General features: G+C 46.5%; 1 protein-coding gene across 2 annotated transcripts in view; it reads left to right on the top strand.

Moving 5' to 3' along the window:
- Positions 1-22,576, top strand: part of VDR (vitamin D receptor) — a 1,262,566-nt gene that overhangs the window by 284,932 nt on the left and 955,058 nt on the right. The window lies entirely within an intron of this gene.

Here is a 22,576-nt window from a genome sequence, read left to right as displayed (position 1 = left end):
TAACCCTTAAAACTGCCTTTCTGGTTGCCATCACCTCTGCTCGCAGGATGAGTGAGCTTCAAGCCCTTTCTTCTAAACCTCCTTTCCTAGCTGTTCATCCGTACAAAGTTTTCCTTCGCACTAGGCCTTCTTTCCTTCCGAAAGTGGTTACCTCTTTCCACATAGGACAGACCATTACTGTACCCACCATCTTTCCGACCAGCATCCTTCTAAAGAGGAGGAGAGGCTCCACCGTCTGGATCCAAAACGTGCACTTTCATTCTATCTGGATCGCACAAAATAATTCCGAGTGGATGGCCAGCTCTTTGTTGGCTGTGTGTGCTCCAAGAAAGTTCTGGCCGACCACAAACAACCATCTCCGGATGGGTCGTTCTGTGCATCAAAATCTGCAATTTCTTGGCAAAAAAGGAACTACTGCTTTGGGAGTCCTCCTTCTTGACATATTCCAGGGAGCTATGTGGGCTTCAATGCACATGTTTACCAAGCACTACTGCCTGGACAGCCAAGTCTGGAGAGACGGCTTCTTTGGCATTCTGTTCTCTAGAACTTTCTGGTGTGAACTTCGTTTGCAGACCCACCTCTGAGTTTTGGTATTGCTGGGGTATCTATTCTAAGGTGAGGAATACATAACTAATTGTCTCTTTCAGATGAACAAGGTACTTACCTCCGGTTACGATATATCTGTAAGAGACATAGATTAGTTATGGATTCCTCACCGCCCACCAATCCTCCCTGATCTGTAAACTGACTTCTAGGGTAAGAGACTCCCTTTCAGGGCCCTAGTGTTGTGCACCAGTGGTCAGTGTCTTGCATGGCTCTGCGCTTCTGGTGGGAATGTCGGGTAAAGAACTGACATCAGTGTGCAAAGGCGGTGTCTAAGTAGATACTGCAAAGTCATTCCGGTGACAACGACCCCAACGACAAACGCGGAGTCGAGCGACGCCACCTACCGACACGCAGGGGTACTGCTGAGGAAAAAATTCTCTAGATCCAGTCTGACGCCTGGGGATAATTCTAAGGTGAGAAATCCATAGCTAATCTATGTCTCTTACAGATATATCATTACTGAAGGTAAGTTACTTGTTCGTTAGGCAACTTGAGGAGAATTGCACTTCGTTCTGGGAGGGCGATATTATGTAGTTCTGGTGCTATGTATTCTGAAACGATGTTAACCGTTTTCCCATCCCATTTGCCTGTTAGCACAGCAAATATGCCCTGGTTGGCCGTCCATGTTTTTTCCACCATGAAGTAATAATAATCCACATTTGTAAAGCGCAAACAATCACCCGTAAGGGTCTCTAGGTGCTGGGGGCCGTCGGGAAGATTAAGCAAGCTATTGCCCATAGTCACATGGTGCTGGGCTAATCTGCCGCCTGCGCCGGGGATCAAACCGTGATCCCCAGATTCCGGAGTCAGTGACCCTGGCCGAGGCACCCTCGCTGAGGCGCCACACCTGAAGTGGAACTGTTTCCTCATCAGCACCCCAACTCCTCTTGACCCAGTTGTGAAAACTGGCGTGAACGGCTAGGGTATATTCCCATCTGTCAAGTTTATGTTTTTCCAACTAAGTGTGTTTCCTGTATGAGTGCCACGTCTGGTGAGTGGCGCTTAATATATTGGAGCACCAGTCCTCTTTTTCAGCTTATCCCCCAACCCATTAACATTCCACGATCGAAGTCTCAAATGAGGCATAGTAACATTGTCACTCATCCCCATACCTGTGGTGCATCCTTTTTCTGGTCCCTCCCCATATGTGGAATGGATATAGTCATCGTGGGGCCTACAAATTTATAATTTTACAAATCCTTACCCCGAATATCACTTGTAAAGTTCCCTGCTGACTAACCTGAAATTTAATTACTCTATCCTTATGGTATATTAGAACTAAACTATCCCCCCTGCCTGCCTCCTTGCATCTCAGGCCTAAAACTACCCGTGTCCCAAACTCTGCAGAGTGCCTGTCGCCCTTTCCCGACCCTAACATGGGGATCAGTGCCCCAGTCTCTCTCCCTTCCCCATCCTCCCCTCAATATATTTTACACAGTGCTAGGTGCAGTGTTACTTGGGTAGTTCATGCTCCTCTCAAGAGTCTCCTGTCTCCTGGTGCAGGGTGTCATCCGTCTTCCCCCGCTCTGCTTGGCGGGTCTTGGATTCCGAATTCACGACCTCAAAGTTCACTAATGCACCATACTTGTCTCTTCTAGTTTCACTTCCCCTTCTTCAATTTTGAGAATATTCGTATAGGTCTTCAGGGGTCTTCTGTGCTTTCTGGCTCAGTTATAGGTGGATTTCCTTTGTTGTGAGTTGGTTCGGTCTTTGTAGCGGCTACGGTTTCCATTGTCTTTCCCAGTCGTTTGTGTCTCCTCTCTCAGGAGTTGGGATCTCCAACTCTTCTCCAGCCCTTCAGCCTCTCTCATGCCTCCTCTGGGGTAGCGATGAACCAGACTTTCCCTTCTGCTTCTACCTTTCACTTTTCTGGGAATAGCATTGCATATTTTAGGTTCCTTTCTCACAGAGCTTTCTTGACTTCCATAAAGCTGCGCCTCTGTCTGTAGACTTTTAATGTGAAGTCTGGAAAGAATGTGATTTCACCGTTTTAACTGTGCTCCAAAGTATTGCATCTCATTCCAGTAAGTTTAAAAAACAGGCATGTGTCGGTCTCGGAGGTGCTCCTGATCTCGGTCTACACTCTGGAACTCAGTGGGTGCATTCCACTGAAAAATATTTGGAGATGCAGCGGAGCTTTAGCGATTTTAGGATTAGGTCTTCAACAAAAGAGTCAGTTGCTGGTCCTTCTGATCGTTCTGGTATACCTATAATTCTGACGTTGTTGCGTCTTGTCAGTCAAAGAAGAGGAGGGGGACTTGGAGCTTATTGAGGTCCAGTACCCGTGCTTGATGTAGTAATATAAATCCAAAGAAAGGGTTACTGTTCCTATGAGGAGACTACTAGTATCCAGAGAGAGGTAAATGAAAGTGGGGAGAGGAGTTTCTAGGTTCTTTTCTCTCAAAATGAGAAAATCACAGAATTTGTCTTGTGTTGCCCTAACACATCCCAAGGGATGTCATGCTTCATCATTGGCCGTTACTCCTCGTAGGGCCGGCTCTGCAATGCCCTACGGGACTCTCAAAGGGTCTCTTTAGCGGAGATCTTTTTATAACTCCGTATGATGAGTGAGGGTGTGAGATTTATTTGAAGGGCGTTGTGAATGGTGGTGGTGGTGAGTGAGTGAGTATTTAAAACTGTCTAGGGGTACCTTAAAAGATTTCTTTTATATTGGTTCCCCTGTCAGAATAAAAAACCTGTAGGGTATTGTTACTGCTGGAGTAATGATGTACCCAAGTAACTAAAAGGTTGACTTGTTTTGCACTTTAAGGTGGTCAAAACGATCCTTGGCGCTTCATCAGGACCAAAAGTAGTTATAAATAGTTGTGATACACAAATAGATAACCCCTTATATTAAAGTAGTGGAGCAGTCCCCCTTGGGTTATGTGTAGGGTGGCGCCATCTCATAGTAACCACTAGTATTCTGACCTAGAAAAAAAATAAAAGACACACAGATGATACATAGACAGACACAGGAACATGAAAGCATTGTTATTGTTTGATTCCAAGTGACAAGATATTTGATGGCATCTCATCCAAACTGTGTACTTGTCTGCAAAGCAGGGGAGAGGTACTGTGGGGCACCAGGTTCTGGTGTAAGATACGTGCGCTATACATTCACTCTGTGCACACACTCTTACGATTGTGGTGTAACGCAGTGCACTTGTTCAAGTTACAGGTTCATTTAATCACTTGGATGCCCATATATTCCTTGTTATCGCTTGTCGATAAGGTGGAATGCATACATCTTTAAACATTAAATTCAGCATATTTTTACCTATTAATAAAATTCAATAGGCTCCATAGGCTATCCTATAGCAGCCCACACCATAACGGGCTGTAATTGTCAATGGGGGAAAGGGGAGAAGAAACAGAGTTTTTTTAAAAGACTATGCGGTGCCCTGGTACCCAGTTTTGGTACCAGCTGCATAGCCCATTTACTGTTCTTGAGGGAGAGTCGCAGGCGTCTTACTTACAGTCTAGATCATTCCCCAGTAGACAACCTACAGGCAAGTTTGATGACACTGCCACTCTCTTGGGGCCAGTGACACCTCCCCAGCTGAGATTTAATCCTGCCATGGGATGATCTTTCTGCACAGGCTTCAACTTTCTGGCCATTGATGTGGGGCTCCTGTCTGTACTTGCCCAAAGTGTTGGGACAAGCAGTGAAGTTGGCAAACCCCATGCCATTTTCACAGACAAGAGTTGCTGTGGTGGGGGACCTGGTTAGGCCAGAGTCCACCTGAGTTCCCCAAGTAAACCCAGCCAAATTTTTGGGGGCACTCCCACCACCTGGGGGATTACTACTAGTAGTAACAGGAGATGTTGGAGTATTACTTGGAGGAATATTCTCCTTATTGCTGGCCTTTAGGCAACTGCTGTCAGTCTTCCAATGGCCAGGCTTTTTACAAGCATGGCAACAATGTTTCTTAACTATAGAGGAAGAGTTTTGGGACCCACCCCCATCTTGGTAATTTTGGGGCCCTGGGGAAGTCTTTTCTTTAGATGTATCCCCACCTTTCTCTTGAGTCTTGGAATTATCTTTCTTTTGGTCACCACCCTGATTCTTAGGCCTAATCCTGGTTCTGACCCATTTGTCTGCCCTCTTACCCAATTCTTGTGGAGAGGTCAGATCTGAGTCCACCAGGTGCTGGTATAAAAGCTGGTTTTGACAATTACTAAGGATCTGCTCCCTCATAATCAAATTATACAATCCTGTATAGTCATGTACTTTGCTGCCAAGCAACCAACCTTCCAGAGCCTTAGTAGCACAATCTGCAAAATCAGTCCAGTCCTGAGTCTGGGCTTTTTGGGTATCTCTGAACAACAACCTGTATTGTTCAGTGGTTAGGCCAAAACCCTCAATAAGAGCACTCTTCAGGACAGTGTAGTTTTTAGCATCCTCAGGTCTAACTGTGAGGAGCTTGTCTCTCCCTTTTTCTGAAAAGGAGAGCCACAAGATTGCTGCCCACTGATCTTGGGGAACGTGCTGTACCATGCAGGCTCTCTCCAGAGCAGTTATCCATATGTAGATGTCATCCCCAGCTCTGTAGGGGGGCACAATCTTACTCAGGTTTCTATGATCATAGGACCTGCCTTTATCCTTAGGGATACTGCTGCCACCAGTGGAATCTAATCCACTTAATTTTTACTCCCTTGCTAAAGCAAGTTTAGCTTGGGCCAGGGCTATCTCTTCTCTCTCAATCTGAAGTTGGACAGCTCTCATCCTAGCCTCATGTTCTCTTCTCTGGGGGGGAAGTCATTCCCCTTTGAGATCCCCTTGAGGCATTAGATTGGTTAGACTCCCTGGAAGGAAATCTATCCCTTCTATTGCCAGGGTTAAGTCTACTATTAGGTCTGGGAAGGTGTAACACCTCTCCATCCCCATGTAGGCTTAGGTTAGCCTTGCTCAGTCTTCTGACCTGAGCCTGGCCATCTCCCTGATCATCTGACTCTTCCCCATCTACCTCCTCAACCTCTGGATTGATGGTGTCATCTTCTATGGGGCTCCCTCTCCTGTAGTACCTGAGGGACCTGCTCCAGGACCCCTCTCTAGATCAGCTTTCTCTTGGATAAATATCAGGATTGGGATGGTGGGGTTATGACCCCTTTTCAGCCCTCTTGAGATGCACAAGGCACTCAAGTCTCTGAAGCTGAGTTTTTCATAGCTGGATGGTGCCTTGTGAGGGTCACCCACAGGTAGAGAACTGAGTGGTTCACCTGTGCCAGCCATGACTAGTGAGGTGGAGGTGTGTGCACCTACCTACACTATGTGTTTACCTACTTGAACCTCTCTAGAGATTGTAGTCAGGGTGTGCTAAGCCCTTTGGTCTACAACCATTAAGTTCAGTAGAACTTAAGTATTTAAAGCTTTGTTTATATGTACCTAAGGCACTTGATGTGATCTTTCAAATGATATTGTCAAAGATTACAATTGGTAAAACAAACAGCAAGCTCAAATGTCAACCGCTGCTCACCAATGTGAGAAGTTGGCCTGGTATATGATGATCACTAATTCTAGTGAGCACCTTGCACCAGTCCAAACGACCCTTATGGTGATTGGTTGTAAGTCAACCTTATAGACCAGCTATCCTAGTGGTAGCATGGACAAAAGCAGTCTCAGGCTAAACTCAAGAGGGCATGTGAAGCCAGCTGTTTTACCATATGCAATCCTTTTAATATCAAATGAAAGGACACCACACAAGTTATATATTATAAAATATATGTATTTATTACTAGAATAATCCCCTATACTCTTTATGAGCACAGAAGCACAAGTGTTAAACAAAGAACTTCATATAACATACAAAAGTTGCACAAATATGGATAGGCCCTGGTGGCCACTCAAACCATATACTAAAATAGTGGTATAAGAACCACGTCACGAACAATGGTAAGGCCTAGGGCCTTGAGAATCACTGGGACTACACTGGACTAACGAAGGTTAGGACATAGGAGGCCCACAGGATGCGGGTGCAGTGTCTATAGGCAACCGCGTTAACCATACAAGTCAATGGTGCGTAAAAATTAGAAAGTTACTGTTTGAGGAGTCTTCCGACTGGACTAGAACTTAGCCATTTAAAACTAGGTCACTAGAGGTACCGGAGTACTCTCGTTACCTAACCCACAGGAAGCGGGTGCATAGGTGCCAAAGTGCGTCGGGTTTTGTAGTTCTATGGAGCCTGGAGGAAAAGATGCTGCAGGCAGCCAGGAGAGAAGAGTCCGGTTGGATCCAAGGGTGGATCGAAGATGTAGAGTACCTGTAAGCAGAGGGGACAGAGTCTAGGTCACTAGCCAGTGACCAGGATGGAACCAGGAAGGAACCAGGCGATGCCGGGTTGCGATCAGGTGATGTCAAGTAGTTTGTCTCCACTGCCACGTGGACCAGGAAGTATCGATGATGACCAGGAGTTGAACACGGGCTGTCCCACGAAGGCTCTCGCTGTCGGCGGTGTCGGTTCTCGAATCTGAGTCATCAGGCCTTGGCAAATGCAACCCACGCAGGAATCGAAGATGGCTTCTGGATCGGACCTGCAAGGTCAGTTCGGTGGCTCCTTTTCAGGGGAGCGAGGGCCAGTCTGGAGCAACCAGACAGCAGTGTAAAGTCGAAGGATCGTCGTCACAGAGGCCACTAGCCTACGGGCAAGTGACCGGACAACGCGTCGAGCAGGAAAAATGCAGATGGGCCCCCACGCAGCACTCATAGTGTGGAGAGGTGATCTTTGGTGCAAAAGCTGCTCGGGGCTGGGGCTTCTCAATCCCCAATGCACAGCTTTGAAGGTGCCTCGGGAGCTGCACAGGAAGCACTTCGCTGGCTTTTCAACATGGCCGGTCCCACGTCTCACGTTGCCTTCACGGGTCTCAGCTTTGCTAGGACTGTGGATCGGTCTGGTTGAAGTCTGAGAGTCCAGGTCTTGTCGGTCTCTGTGGTTCGAGCTCCGGCGGGAGCAATGGCAAAGAAAACCTTTGAGTGCTGATGGTGCCTGCTTGCACAGGGTGGCCCCTCCTTGACCACAAGGGAGATTCTTCAGTCTTCTACGTCGAGTAGGATGTCGAAGGGTCCAGAGTTTCAAATCAAAGTTTCAGTCAAGATGATCTGATGTGCCATGGCACAGTTCCTACCTTTATTCCAAACTAGCAGCCCGTCCCGACGTTGTCCGGGAGCAGAAGGCTGCTTCAGGGCTGCAGCCCGTCCCGACGTTGTCCGGGGGTCCCCTGGAGCGCAACCGCCACCTTCAGGGCCCCAATCAGCCGAACCGCCACCTTCATGGCCCCCAATCATCCGCACACAGTTCACCGCTCCTCCCCGCGCTAACGGGCCACTCCTCCCCGCGCTTCACTTAGCCGCACATGTTCCGCCTACTCCCAGCACTTCACTGAGCCACACACGTTCCGCCTCCTCCCAGCGCTCCAGCGCTTCACCTATCTCAGCCCGACTGCACCGCTCCTCGTTCCGCCTCCTCCCATTGTTTCAGTCAGCCGCACATGTTCCGCTCCTCCCCGCGCTTCATCTATCTCAGCCCGACTTCACTGCTGCTGTCCGCCGCTCCTCCCCGTGCTAGATGATGTCAGCACGCACGTCCACGTTGTTTGCTCACACGGCCGGCGCTACTTCTTAGGGACTACTTTTTTTATTGTTTATTTTTTAAATAACGTTTATTTTTTATTTTTTTTATAGCCTATGTCCATCTACAGGACCCCCCCTTTCCAACGCTGTATTGGGTGTTGCAATTGGTTGTGTACTTTTCGAGCTTACCTTGCTCAAAGGACACATTTCTCTCTTTATAATAGTAGTATAGATCAAGGGGCTGGATCACCTGCTAGGTCCCTCCTATGGGTGGGACCCAGGAAGGGGGTGGTTACACCCCTTTCCCTTTGCCCAGTTTCGCTCCAGAGCTGGGGCTGGAGTGCCCCAGCACCGGTTTGAACAGGACTTTGCATGGGACACCTTGTGTGCCCCAGGCAGTGTCTAGTTTCATTCAGCCCTCCCTGCCCCAATCCCCTATCTCCTGTCTGGGGTGGTGTAACACCTCACTGTGACAGGAAACCTTTTGTCAAGGCCTCCCCTGCCGGAGTTTCGGTCAGCAGCAGGAGGCCAGACCTGTGTCTGTGGCAGCAGCAGCCATTTTGTGATGCTGAGGCTCTGGTTAGATTTAACTGCGTTTAAGGAAAGTAACATGTCTTCTCCCTCTAGAAGGGTGGAATGCTACCCCCGTCGCCAGGACTGGCAAGGGGGTAGTATTCCAAAGCGTATGGCGCCTTACATGACATGTTTTGATAAAGCCAAACCATAGTTAGCAAGTAACCACGAGGATTATAATGCACTTAAGAGTATATGGTATGGTAATATCACAACAGCTATAAGGACATGGTTCTGAAAGCTGCAGACAAGCTAAGCTCATGCTAGAGCACCATCTCACATAAAACCAAGCACTCTGCCTCCAGGATTGTTAAGGCCTGCCATAGGAGTGACTTATAGGTGCATATGTGTCCAGATATAGGTTTAGACATAGGTATACTATATCTAAGCAAGGGGTGATTACACCACCTTGCCCCAGCTGAGTGATCAGCCAGTTGTCAGTTTGGATGGCCAGCCATGGGTGGCAAAAGATATGCTGCATCCCCTGGTAGGCCTTGGATGCACCTATGCCCGGGGTACCTATAGTACTCTGTACAGGGGCTGATAAGGTGACCCAATACCCAATTGGAGATGTACCTAGGGTACATGGAGTCCATTTTAAAGAGAGAGCAGATAGCCTGGGGCCCTGATTAGCAGGATCCCAGGCCAACTAAGTCGAAAACCAGCTAAACACTAGGCAAAAAATCTGGGTAACTATAGTCAGGTATCCACCTTCCTACAGTCTCAGTAGTCTTCTTGAGGCGATTGGTGGGGTCTCTTTGAATCTTTTTGTAATGTCTTACAATAGTTTCATGCAGGCTTCCCGGTATGCTGCGGTATTCTGTATCACCGTAGCTCCACCTTTGTTTTAATTACGATATCACCCTCATATTCTGATGGTGTAGGGCCTCCTGTTGTTTCATACTCAGGTTGTTGAAGGTATTATTTTTTTGGTTACAAACCCTCTACTTCCTTCTTCACTGCTTCTTCGAAGGCGCTCACTTTTGGGGGTAAGAGTGTAGTTGGAGGTCAAAAGGTGGATTTTAGGTGGAGATTAGTATATCCTTTATCCTTCCCTTTTCTTGTGTACCCATAAAAAATGCTTTTAGCCTCACCTTATGGAAAAGTTCGCTCAGTTCATACCTTAGTCAAAATTTATCCACAAAGAATGTGGGAACAAAACCCAGGCCTTTATTGAGGAATTTTTTTTCATCTGTACTCAGTGTGGCGTCCGAAAGGTACACCACTAGTCCCGTGTCTGACTCATGCTCAGTGTGGTTATGGCTGCTCTCAATTTTGCTGATAAGTTGTTATATGGTTTCTTGGGTTCTAATCGTTTACCTCTTTTAGGATCTCCTTCTCAAAAGTGAGGACCTCGCTAGGTACCATGGCTGCCGTGGGGGTGAATTTTGGTGAATCCAGTGTCTCTTCTTTCAGGCATCACCTTGTCCTGGAAATAATATTTTTCTGCAAAGTTGGTGTAGTTCTCCATTTAGTTTGAAACTGTTCTCCTTAGGAGTGGGTACGAAGCCTAATCATTTTTTTTGTTTAATCTGTTTATTGAGATTTTGTAGACAGATGAAAACATGGCACAAACATAAAAGTAACGAGCACCAGTTGGAGCAACAGTTCACATTAATAAGAAATACATAAAATCCTTACAAAGATAGGAAAAAAGCATCAGTGAGAGTAGCTCGTCTCAGAAGGATACAGATGCTTAGCGATTATACTTCGCACTTCTGTAGTAGTGGGCCTCAGCAAGGCCTACCAGTGCTAGGGGTTGTCCCTTCTATGCACAGAGTCCTCGGACCAATAGAAAGAAGTTGGCACAGAAGCTGGAATAGAAAATTCAGAGTTTATTAAACATCATGATGTGGAACTACATTCACACAGCACCCTTCGATAATGTATGAAGTAGCACACTGAATGGAAGGAGCTTGGTCCTTTTATACCCACACACGGGCTCAAATGAAGGCGGTACAAATACAAAATGCTGGTTTTAGGTACAAATAAGGTCATACAGAAAATGCACAGTCAACAAGTGGGAGGAGCTAACAGTTGCTAATTCTGGTGAACACATCCTGACAGTTACAGACTGAACAGCTGCAAGGACAGCTGCAAGCTCAACTGAGCATGTGCGGAGCATAAAAGGCTAAATATATCTCGTCTCTAGGCAAATTTCAAGAGCAGTTAGCAGGAAGGTAGGACAGAGCACATGGTGAGCACATGGTAGCACATGGCAAACAAAATGGATGACAGAAATACAAAATGGATCCCACAAAACGGACAAGATAGTCTCTACATACAGGATGACTTCTGCTAATGCTAACCCCATCGCTGCCAAATTACAAAAGACGATCCTTTTAGCATTAGCTGAAGACAGTCGTTCATCTGGGGTAATCTAGATATGCATCCTGTACATTGACGCTCATAATCTCAATGATCTCTTTATTAAGCATTTGTTATTCTTTTATTTCTGCAATATTTCTCTTGTCAGGTGTACAAGCAGTGATGCACATGGAGCAAAGCATAGGACCACATTGTATACAAGTACAGCATATAAATAATATCGCCAACAGCATACATGAAATAGTCAGTAGTTTCCAGCCCCAAGTAGCAAATAGTGTCCAGAACCAGGTCGAAAAAGTCCATGTACCAGTCTCTGGGTGAATCTCTACAACAATTTTATGCAGTTTTGATGTTGCGTCATATACTGAAGGTGAGGGATCTGTTATAAATACGCAGCAACTGCTACCGATGATGCAACATGCACCACTTCAATCAGCCAAAATCACATCAAGCACAATTCTGTTTTGGAGTGCTACAATCCTTGCAATTTGCAGTTCCTCTGTAATGTTCCCAAGTATCATTGCTGTCTGATTGGTAACAGCTTCCATAACACGAGTGAGTCTCCTTATTTTCCTACTGTTTAATGCAGCACCCATGAAGAAGAACAAACCCAAATTAAAATCGACATATTGTTGCAAAGTGGTATCAGTCTGATCAACCTCATCAGTACTTATTGTTCGTTTGTATCTGTTCTTGGAAATGTCATTATACAATTTGAAGTCGAGATGATATGACGCAGGTGCCAAAAACACAGAGGGCAACAGTAAAGACACATAGCAGATCCCTGACCACCCAACAGGTAGTTGATAGTATCCCTTATTTCCACAAACAAAATAGGTATTGTGCGAAGATGTGAAACTACTATTATTAGCTCCTTCAATAGTCAGTGTCAAAATACATTCACTCCATCCCACTGGAATTCTCCCAACACTACTAATACATAAATCTGCTTTAGCTCTTGTCACAGAAATTACAAAAGGTCCCTTGTTCTTGATATTTCTCATGTTCGTAAAGACATATGGTGTCGAAATATTGTCAGGTTGATACTCATCCCATTCCCATTTAGTCCCTTTAGCTTGAGGGTAACCATCTGTATCTTGATAGCATACTTTATTCAGACGAAATTTTATCCCACCTATTGAAGGCTTTCCAAAAGCAAACAAAAGTGCATACGTAGCTTGACACTAACCATTATGGGAAAACGGTAGAGGAATAAAAGGTGTTCCTCCTTTCTTTTGGTGTGCAGGTATCATTCCACACACCCAACAGTCGGTGGTATTCGTGGCATTGTGTGTATGATGCAACATCTGGATGAATGTATTATTTAGGTAGGATTGTCGATGCTTCTGCTCATGGTAGGGAAGCGTGAAGTAATGATGTTCCACTGGCGCTGTAGTAGTGGCAACAAAAAGCTGTCGAGCAGGAGCCACTTTCTCAACAAACCAGGTGATTATTGCCATAACCACCAGAGCAACGGCAAACCCTACAGCACAAATGATTATTTTGTTATGCATTTTAGCAACAGCAATAATTGATCTTTCTACAAACTCGTTGAAACAATAGTTGGAGCTCTTATCCCTGGGCAGCCGCTGATTTCTTCACCATGGGCCAAGACTGGTGTCACTACACTACGCAGGACTGATTCCCCCCCTTGCCACATTGGCGTTCCGTTTCACTAACCCAGGGCGGTAGCTCAACCAGTCTTTTTCAACAAAGCAGATTCTTTCCTTGGTCTCAGCTGATATCGGGATTCTCCAGCGATCGTGTGGTCCGGGAAGACTTCTGCAGATTCGGCAGGTGAGATAGCTTGACCTTGCTCCGTCTCCAGAATCTCTTGATGGTCGGTCAACACAGCAGGTTCCACCAAGGCAGGCGACACACGTTTGCAGTGTGTGCTATGGACCCAGTTCTTCTTGTTCATCACTCGAACTGCTGTCCTTGTTGCTAGGAGCACCTGATCCGGTCCTCGCCACCTCGGTTCCAAACTGTTTGATCTGTCGAAGACCTTGACCATCACGTGGTCGCCAGGACATAGTTCATGGGCCTCACCTGTAGATCTGTCAGGAAGAGCTTCTCGAACCTGTTGATGAATAGAGATCAAACTGTTGGTTAACTGTGCCAAATAATCATTCATCAGAACACATGGAACATCATGTATGGGGCGTCGCTTAGGAACTCCCCAAATGTTCATTGGTCTCCCAAATACCACTTCATATGGGTTAAGGCCAGATCGTGAATATGGCACTGATCTTATGGACAACAATGCCAATGGTAGTGCATCTGGCCACTTCAAAGACGTTGAAGCCAGTATTTTCGCCAACTTCAATTTCATAGTAGCATTGTACCTCTCCACTAATCCTGCTGATTGCCGGTGGAAGACTGCATGGAATTTCTGCTTGACCCCTAATCCTTTCAGGACATGCTCAACAACTTGTCCAATAAAATGAGGTCCGTTGTCACTCCACAAAAGTTTACAAACACCATATCTAGGGAAAAACTCCTTTACAAGCACCTTCGCTGTGGTGAGAGCAGTATTATCCTTTGTAGGGTATGCCTCTATCCATTTACTGAAGGCACATACCACCACTAGGACGTATTTCAGATTATTGCAGCGTTCGAGTTGGATGTAATCCATCTGCAAAACTTCAAAAGGTGCGGTTGGTGTAGCAAACCCTCCTGTAGGAGTCCGTGTCCCTTTACCAGGATTATACTGCCAACAGATCAAACAGGACTGTACTACTCTTTTAGCTGTGCTGGCAATTTCAGGATGCTCCCAAACTTGCGTAAGCAATTTAGTTATTGATAGAGCTCCAACATGTGCCAGCCCATGTGCCATTTGAACCATAGGTTGTAAATAGGCTGCAGGCAATTTCCATTTATGCATGTCTTTGTAGCGCCAACAACCCTCATCGTCCAATATTCCTTCTTTAGCCCATTTCTCAAGTTCTGCTACAGAAGCAGATCTCTGTACATTTAACACTTCCTGTCTAGCATCATGCCATCGCTCAGCTTGAGACTTCACTACGTACATGGAAGTAGTGCTTCGTTGCATTGCAGTCTTCCGAGCTATGCGGTCTGCAAAGGCATTGCCTTGTCCTATTTTGTCAATGATTTTCTTGTGAGCGCTACACTTCATAATAGCAATTTTCTTTGGGTATGTAAGTGCAGTCAAGAGATTATGTACTAATTCTCCATGCATTATCTGCATCCCGTGGGATGTAAGAAAGGCTATTTCCTTCCAGAGTAGGCCAAAATCATGAGCATAGCGGCTATCCGTGTAGATGTTCATGCACTGATGTGTGTGAAGTTCACACGCTTGTGTCAAAGCTATTAGCTCAGCTGCTTGAGCCGACTTCTGAGGTTTGCGAGCTGTTTCCACTACTGTCTGAAGTGCCGTAATTGCATATGCAGTTGAGGTCGTGCCATCTGGTAACTTCAAACAGGACCCATCAACCCTCAGTTCCCAATCTACATCTGGAAGGGGCATATCTTGTAAATCGACCCGACCCTTTGTCTGTTCCTCAGTAAGTAATAAACAATCTCTGTACGGGGGTGAATGTATGACATTGTTCTGCATTCTGTCCATCAACTGTTATTTTTGCCTAAGTTCATCCCTGACAAAGAGGATGGATTTGCAGTATGGACCAGACTTACATCCCAATTGCTGCTGACTCGGCTGCCCTTTAAGATCAGCCAATGTTCTCTCCTTCATTTATCGGGAGCCTCCGGCCTCATATATCTGTATTCTTCTGCAGCAGGCTAGTGACTGTGCTGTTTTGTCAGTGGTGACCTACCTCCTGGGCCCCATCTCAGTGGCTGTTACGCGGACCCTCTTACCGTGTAACAGCATGTAGGCCCGGAGGCTCTTACATCAGACCATCGAGGAAGGTAGGAGGAGAATGGGGGGTCTCCAGTAGTCACCCCTCCAAGAGACGGGCTATTTTTCTTTGTGGGTTGCAGGCCTAGTAGTCCACATCCTCTCTAGTCCCCGGCATTCATCACTTTGACTCCCCGGGGCCGCAGACTGCACCGCGGATCTCCAGCCTCGCACCGCTCTGGCACCACAACTCTCCTGGGCCGATCGACAGACCCCTGGCACCAGTCCTCCGGGCCCATCAATGTCGCTGCTTCACTTCACTCGGGGCTGCCTGTAATCGGCTCCGTCCCTATACATCACCTTGTGGTTCTTCCACCCAGGTACAATCTCAGTCGAGCGGCGACTCTTGCTGTGCGGCCTATTTGTCGGCCGCAGACTCTTATTACTGGAGTGGGGGGGCCATCACCACATCAATATTCCCGGAGTCCCATTTCTTGCAGCTTGTCTGCACCACCTTCTCCAAAGGTGCAGCTGCAGGAGGAGCTTCAAGGTGTGTCAGACCAGTCAGGCCGCCATCTTGCAGGGCGCCTGTCAAGTCCGCTCTGCAGTGGTCTGGATAGTTTCAGCAGGCCTGTCAACACAGGGTCATTAGTTTCTCGGCCAGCAGCATATGGTCACCTCACAGGATCAATTCGGGGCCCACAGTGCGCATTCAGGATGGCAGGATTTCGGTCGGATTTGTTGCTCCGGCGGAAGCTCACAGCAGACGTGACCTACTCACCAATACTTCAGGCCACTCCCCAACTTTATCACTTTTAAACCTTTGGACAGGGACGATGTGTACCAAGTGGTGGAGGTAGATGAATTATGGTCAATCCCCAGCTTGTACCTACCTCCTCTTAATGAATGGTCACATGTTGCACATCAATTGAAACCCCTGACTTTGGAGTTTGGGTTGAGGGCGAACTAATGGTAGGACTAATTTGGACAGAATGGGAGCTAATACTTTTAATAGAACAAATAGTATGAGTCGTATAGATTATATCCTGATAGACTTGCAGCTCTAGTCTTTTATTAATGATATGGTAGTGAGCGCAAAATCGGATAGTGATCATAACCACCTTTACCTTAGTCTGTTTTGCCACAGTCTAGTTAGTCTTGTTTGCCTTAGTCTAGTTTGCCACAAGAACGTCAGATAACCCAGGATGTGATACCTTTTAACGCTAAGCATCGCCTTAAGTGGCAACAGTTGATTCCACACCAAAAAAAGCCCCAGCTTATTATTCAGGATTTGTTAGTATGTACGTCAGTGATTACTGCCCTGTATGCGGAGACAGGAGGGTTGAATATAGTTCCAGTTGTTCATTCCTGTTTTTTGAGCAGTTGGTGTCCCACTTCACTGTGTCTGTGCAGAAGTTTAATTTTAGAGAAAGTAAATGGGAACCAACATCTTGGTTTAACCAAGAGTGCAGTCAGTTAAGAAATCCACTTCCTAGCCATGAAATCCAAGGACAAGGCCCATATAAGAATCCAAAGAAGGTTGAATAAACATTCTCTGAAAAAGGCAAAGCGGAAATGGGATGAGACTAGAGGGCAGGTTATCAAGGAAGCTTGTAACTGTAAAGATTCCAAAACGTTTTGGTCCTTTGTTATGTGGGGAGGACACATGGGGGTGACCTCCCCTGATAACCATATTTCTGTCTGTTTGGTACCTTCGTTTTAACTCCCTTTATTCTGACATTTGTCTGTCTCATTCCCCATCAGTTCCACTTGCACTAACTCAGGTTGCTAATAAGGATTTATTCACCTTGGGCGACATTCAGGCCTCAATTGATTCAATTGTCCAAGCCAATAGCATCGGGCCCTGATGACATTCCTGGTGACCCCTTCCTGCACGAGAGGGATAATTGGTAACTTTACATCTTGTTACTTTCAAGTGCTATAGCAGGGGGCAATCCAATTCCTGGGTCTTGAACGGGTGCAGCGGTGATTCCCTTATTTAAGAAAGACAATAGGAACCGACCTTGTAGCTATAGGCCTAATAGCCTTATTGATTCAATCCAAAAAATGTTTTGTCTCACCCTTTTGTCTAAGATCCAGGAAGGGATTAGCGATAATGACATTCTAACACCCTAACAAGCTGGCTTTAGACAGAAGACTGGAACAATTGACCAGGTGTTTTGTTTCTCATTTGATTTTGGAAAACAGTTGTCATTGGTAAAGGAAGCTTGCATGTTTCTTTTATTGACCTACAGTCAGCCTTCAATCTGGTCCCTAGACGTAAGTTGTGGAATGTGTTGTATGAAATGGGGATGCCCAATGAGATTTTATCTTTAATATTTCGACCTGATGAGGCTAACTATGGTAGAGTGTGTTGAGGTTCCCAAGGCCAGCTCACTGATCTACTAAAAGTCAACAGGGGAGTCCGTCACGAGTTTGTCTTGGCACCAACTCTTTTTTCACTTTGTTTGAATAATGCAGTCCATTTTCTGTCTCTCCATCCTGTAGACGCTACCCTGCTTGGAAGGGAAAAAAATGTGACCCTATTATTTGCATATGACACCTTGTTTGCATCCATAGCTCCAGAGGGTCTCCAGTTATTAAACAGGTTTAAAGATTTCTGCAGTATGCAAGGCCTTGAGATCAACACGTAAAAAAATTAATATATGGCGGGAGGACTAATCTAGGAGGGGTTTTGCCTGAGAGAGAAAACACCTTTGACAACTTGGGCATAAAATTATCAGACTGCATGTCATGGAAACCCTATGTGTCGCAGATGACCTTGAAGCATAGGCAAATAGTTGGCGCACTTATGAAGGAACATCTCGCATTGCCCAGCAAACCAGTTGCAGCTGCCCTACAGATTTACAATTCCCTCTGTGGGGCCGAAATGTGGGGTTTACTAAATTAGATGACCTGTCCAGATCTGAACATAAATATTTGAGGCGTTTGGTGCTTTTGCCCTCGAGTACTCCACTCTAACCTCTAAAGCTGGACATAGCATGAAATCTATCACTGATAAGGCAAAGCTACGCCCACTACTGTTTTGGAGGCAAATTAGGTCTACACCCGAATTGCTTCCCTATGTCAATACCCTAATGGAAGTTAGTATTTTGGATAAGTTCAACAAGATAGCTTGGATAAGCACTGTGAAGATATTGCTGACTGATATTGGGCTGCAGTAAATTTGGGATAATACTGCTTCTTTTCTCTCATTAGATCTTGTGAAATACGGTATTGGGAATGGGTAACACAAGCTGAGCTTAGCAACCCATCTTGTGGATTACTCACAAGCGAGTTTCTGGATTTCAAATTGTTTAGTATCCTGGAAAAGTATCTAGATATAATCCAGGTACCGAATGATAGAAACCTCTACATCCAGTTCAGGATTGGAACGCTTCCTTTGAACACTTTTACTAGCAGTTGACTTCATAATTTGTCGCCAACTTCGTTATGTCATGGCTGCAATGCTGCCATTGAATCTGTTGCCCATGTAGTGTTTGCTTGCCCAGCATATGGGCTCCCATGAGCTAAGTGGATAAAACCAATTTGCAGGTAGATGGGAACACGTAATTATGAAATAGCTTTGAAAATTTTAAGATCAGACTCTAGGCCCTTATCAGCTTGTGCTGTTGGCACATTTTTAGGGCACATGTGCGGCAATACGTGGAAAGTTCAAAAGTCTTAATGTCATTATTTTATACTAATAACTATATATATATATGGACTTTATTATTCAGCTGGTAGTTTTACACTTGTGCTTCTGTTTAGGTCTCGCCTAGCGTGGCAACGCACATGCACTGCTCTCTCTGCGAGGCTTCTTGTAATCAATTAACTTTTAGAAGTGGAGTGTAGGCTCCGCCCCGTGTTTTCATTAGCTTGCGTCATCGTACATGCTAAACGCTGGCCCGCAATTGTAAGTGAGGTTTTTTAGTCCCTCCTTGTTACTGCCCTGTCTCCTTTTGGCCCCGCCCACACTGACTGGATCGTTTACTTGCGGCATGATACTGTCTCCTTTAAATACTGGATAGGCACTTTTTTCCCCATTTGCGCAATGGACCCTCTGTATCCTGGCTTCCTGTGCTTCACTACCGCCTGCTGTCTCCCTCATGTACCGGGATGGTTCCTAGTGTGCACCCTCCCTTCAACGTTCACGGAGGCGGAGTCAGCAGCCGGCAGCAGCAGTTGTGTAGCGTGGTAGAAGCAGCAGGAGGCAGAGGCGGCTCGAGCGCCTCGAACGGGCTTGGAGCGAGCGAGCGAGGCAGGAGGCAGGCAGGAGCAGGCGTTAGTGAAGAGCGGCCTGGAAAAGGAGCTGTGGCAAACTGAGATCGGGGAGAGAGCCCAGACGTGGACGTGGTCCAGGGCAGTGCGGTTGGGCTGCCGAGCGGAGGCGGAAGGAGGAGCCGCGTTGAGCGAGGCCGAGGACGAGCAGCTGAACAGGTTGGTGCAGCTTCCCCGTCTCTCTCATCTCCCCCTCATCTCCCCCACTGTATCCGCTCTGCCCATCCGCTCTGCTCGCTGCTGCCTACCCTGTCACTCTGTCACCCACTACCCGCAATTGCTGCAAACTGTGAAAAAACTGCCGCATATCATCAAGATCTGCAAAACTTGGAGAACATTTTTTTTAAAATCCTTAGATCTGCTTAAACTGCTCACTTTTGCCCGCCCCACCTTGAAAATAGGCGGTTTCCTGGCGGTTGCCTGGGGGAGGCAAGGAAGACCGAGAGTGCGTCTCCCCGGTGATAACCGGCGTTGTCGAGCGGGCCACCCCCGGCGAATCGCTGTGGACATTCACGGCACCAAGGAGCATCAAGGAGTAGTAGGGAGAATATCGAAGAGGCGAGAGGAGCCTGAGACCCCCTGCCAGCCCTGTGAAAGTGAAAGTGCAAGTGAAAGCGAATCATCCATGTGAAAGCGAACTATAAGTGAATCGCAAGGGAAATTATCTGCACTTGCACCTATTCCTGTACTCGCAATCATAATTGCAACTTCCTCTGGCTACCAGCAACCAGTATTTTTGCTTCGGTTAATCACGTCGACAAACTGCACGTCGACCAGGAGGAAGCCCCTTTGGAGCAATCTCTGGGGGCCCGACCTGAATCAAGGCAAAGACTCTTCAGGGTGCCCTGCTTAACAGAGTATTGGCGAGCTCAGCTGCTACTAGAGGCAGCCGCAAAGTACGAGCCGGCGGTAGGGGGCTAGGCTGGTCCGACTAGGTCTGATCTTGCCGGTGGCCTCCCCCTGTGTGCTCCACTCGCTCTCGCTGCCCCTCAGTCGGTCCCTCCCAAAGGTCGCAAATGCTGGGAGAAACGCCGGACCTATCCAAAACTGAGGTCATTGCATTTTAAGTTGCTATAATCACCTCCGCACCTAGAAGATATCCCCGGTGCATCCTCGACTAATTAAAACTCAACTACGGTTTTACTAGAATGTGCACTAGGAGTTGCCTCCAACTGCAACCCACACACCGTCCACATAAGTCTGCCAAGTGTCAGAAATCAAAACTGCTGTATCCCCAGGAGGCAGGCCGTGGTCACCAATCCCCATCCCATCCATTGCAACCGGAACAAACGAAAGAGGCTGGCGAAAAGCTCTCAAGCGGCTCAATGGAAATGCCCAAGGACAAAATCAAGCCAATCAGCCTTTCTGTGCAAACGGCGCAAACGGCTAGCCTTTCACATTTGCCAAAAGTCAAAAGTAGTGGAACTGCTGATATTAGAGACCATTTTCCCCGGATCGGCCAATCAAACAATGCTGCTTCCCAATCCCAACGAAATAATAACATGAAAGCACACCAACAAACTATAAACTTTCCAGTTCCCTCTAACTTAATGTCTCTCTATCCCGAAATAACTATTTGCCGCAAGTCCATAGTCTCTGACTCTGTTACCGTACCAGCGAACATACCGGGTAGTCAATCCCTCCTTTCTTCGTCATCACCCCTTCCCCTCCCGCCCCCAGAAGAGTATCGTATGCATTAAAGTATAAGCGAACCGTCTGATGTGTCACCACCCATGCCAACGTCTGCTCTTTCTGTTTCATTACATGTTAATGACTTCGTCACCGCCCCTGCCTTAGAGAAAGAAAACCCATCCGCTCAGATGAAAAAAGAGAAAGATAATGCCAAAATCTCTACAATTTGGATTTCATAGTCATATTCCTCGCCTCAATCATCGAAGCTTTTAACTCAGCAAAGTTTATTCCCGCATGAAAATATGACAAATTTGACAAAGGGCATATCAAATGACTATACTCAAAAACGTAACAGCAAAATATTGGGACCCCCTCTAATATATTTTCAGCCAGGGAAAAGAGAGGACAATAAAAACATGAACACGAGAAATTCCCCTATGGCCTTATGTTTTTATATTCAACATAGTTCTAGAAGCATTTCAAAGTGAAAAAGACTTACTAATCAACACAGATAACGTAGTTTTATATCATTTTCATTATTTTCTTTATTTTTTATATAAACACATTCTTTTCATTTTTTTGGGGTTAAGTATTTTCACTGTATCAAAAAAATATTCCACTGTTTATATTGTCATTAAAAAATGCAATACATTATTCAAATATTTAAGAACACACACATCATTTAGATGAACACTGATAACCACACATCACTCAACAATCACTCTCTATTCATACATCCCACAAGACATACTACATTCAACATCTAAAGTCTGCGATAGAGGTAGTCCAGATGATGCCAGTGACTAAAACGCCAGGTCAACGCGTTTCGGTGGGTTAATACCACCTTCCTCAGGACCAACAGAATTTATCTTCCTACAATTGTGGATACAGGGTATCTTTTGTGTCAGGCCATGCATAAAATGCAGACGTAGTTTGAAGACATTTGGATCAAGAGGCGCAATTTGTTAAAATATGCCCTTGTATATTAAGGATGTTGCACGAATTATGGAGTTCAGTTTTTATTATAAGAACTGGTTTTCTTAGTCTTCCTAGTATACAGAGCAGTCCTCAAATCCTTATTGTTGCTGGCCTGAAAATTAGCACCCGCTCTGACCCTCCTGGTCCGAGTATTAAGCCATCTTCGAATCCTGCGTGGGTTGCGCTTGCCAAGGGTTGTTTGCTCCAATCTGGAAGCCGACACCGCCGACAGCGAGATCCTGCGTGGGACAGCTCGTGATCCACTCCTGGACATCCTCGGTGCCTCAGAGTCCATGTGGCAGCGGAGAGAAGCTTCACGACAGCGACCTGAAAGCGCCCGACATTGCCTGGATCCACCCTGTGCACACAGGCACCATCCAGCACCTTGACGTTTGCTTTGTTGCAGTTCCCGCCGGAACTCGAGCGACAGAGTTCGACAAGACCCAGCGTGCCTGCCTTCTAACAGCTCGATCCACAGTCCCTGCAGAGCTGAGACCCGTGGAGGCGACCTGAAGCGTGGGGCCCGCCATCTTGGAAAGACCACGAGGTGCTGACCGTGCAGCATCCGAGGCCCCTTCGAAGCTGTGCATTGGGGTTTGAGAAGCCCCAGCCCTGAGCCTCTCTTGCACCGAAGCTCACCCCTCTACACTCACCGAGTGCTTCGTGGGGCCCTTCTGCATCTTTTAGCTCAACGCGCTGGTCCGGTCACTTGCCCGTTGGCTTGTGGCCCCTGTACCGACGAACTTTGAAAACTGACTCGTGAGTCTGGTTGCTCCAGACTTGCCCTCGCTCCC

Source organism: Lissotriton vulgaris, chromosome 1_1 (assembly GCF_964263255.1).
Source record: "Lissotriton vulgaris chromosome 1_1, aLisVul1.2, whole genome shotgun sequence".
In the NCBI taxonomy this organism is placed as follows: Eukaryota; Metazoa; Chordata; class Amphibia; order Caudata; family Salamandridae; genus Lissotriton; species Lissotriton vulgaris.
This window is presented reverse-complemented; position numbering and strand designations above follow the sequence as displayed.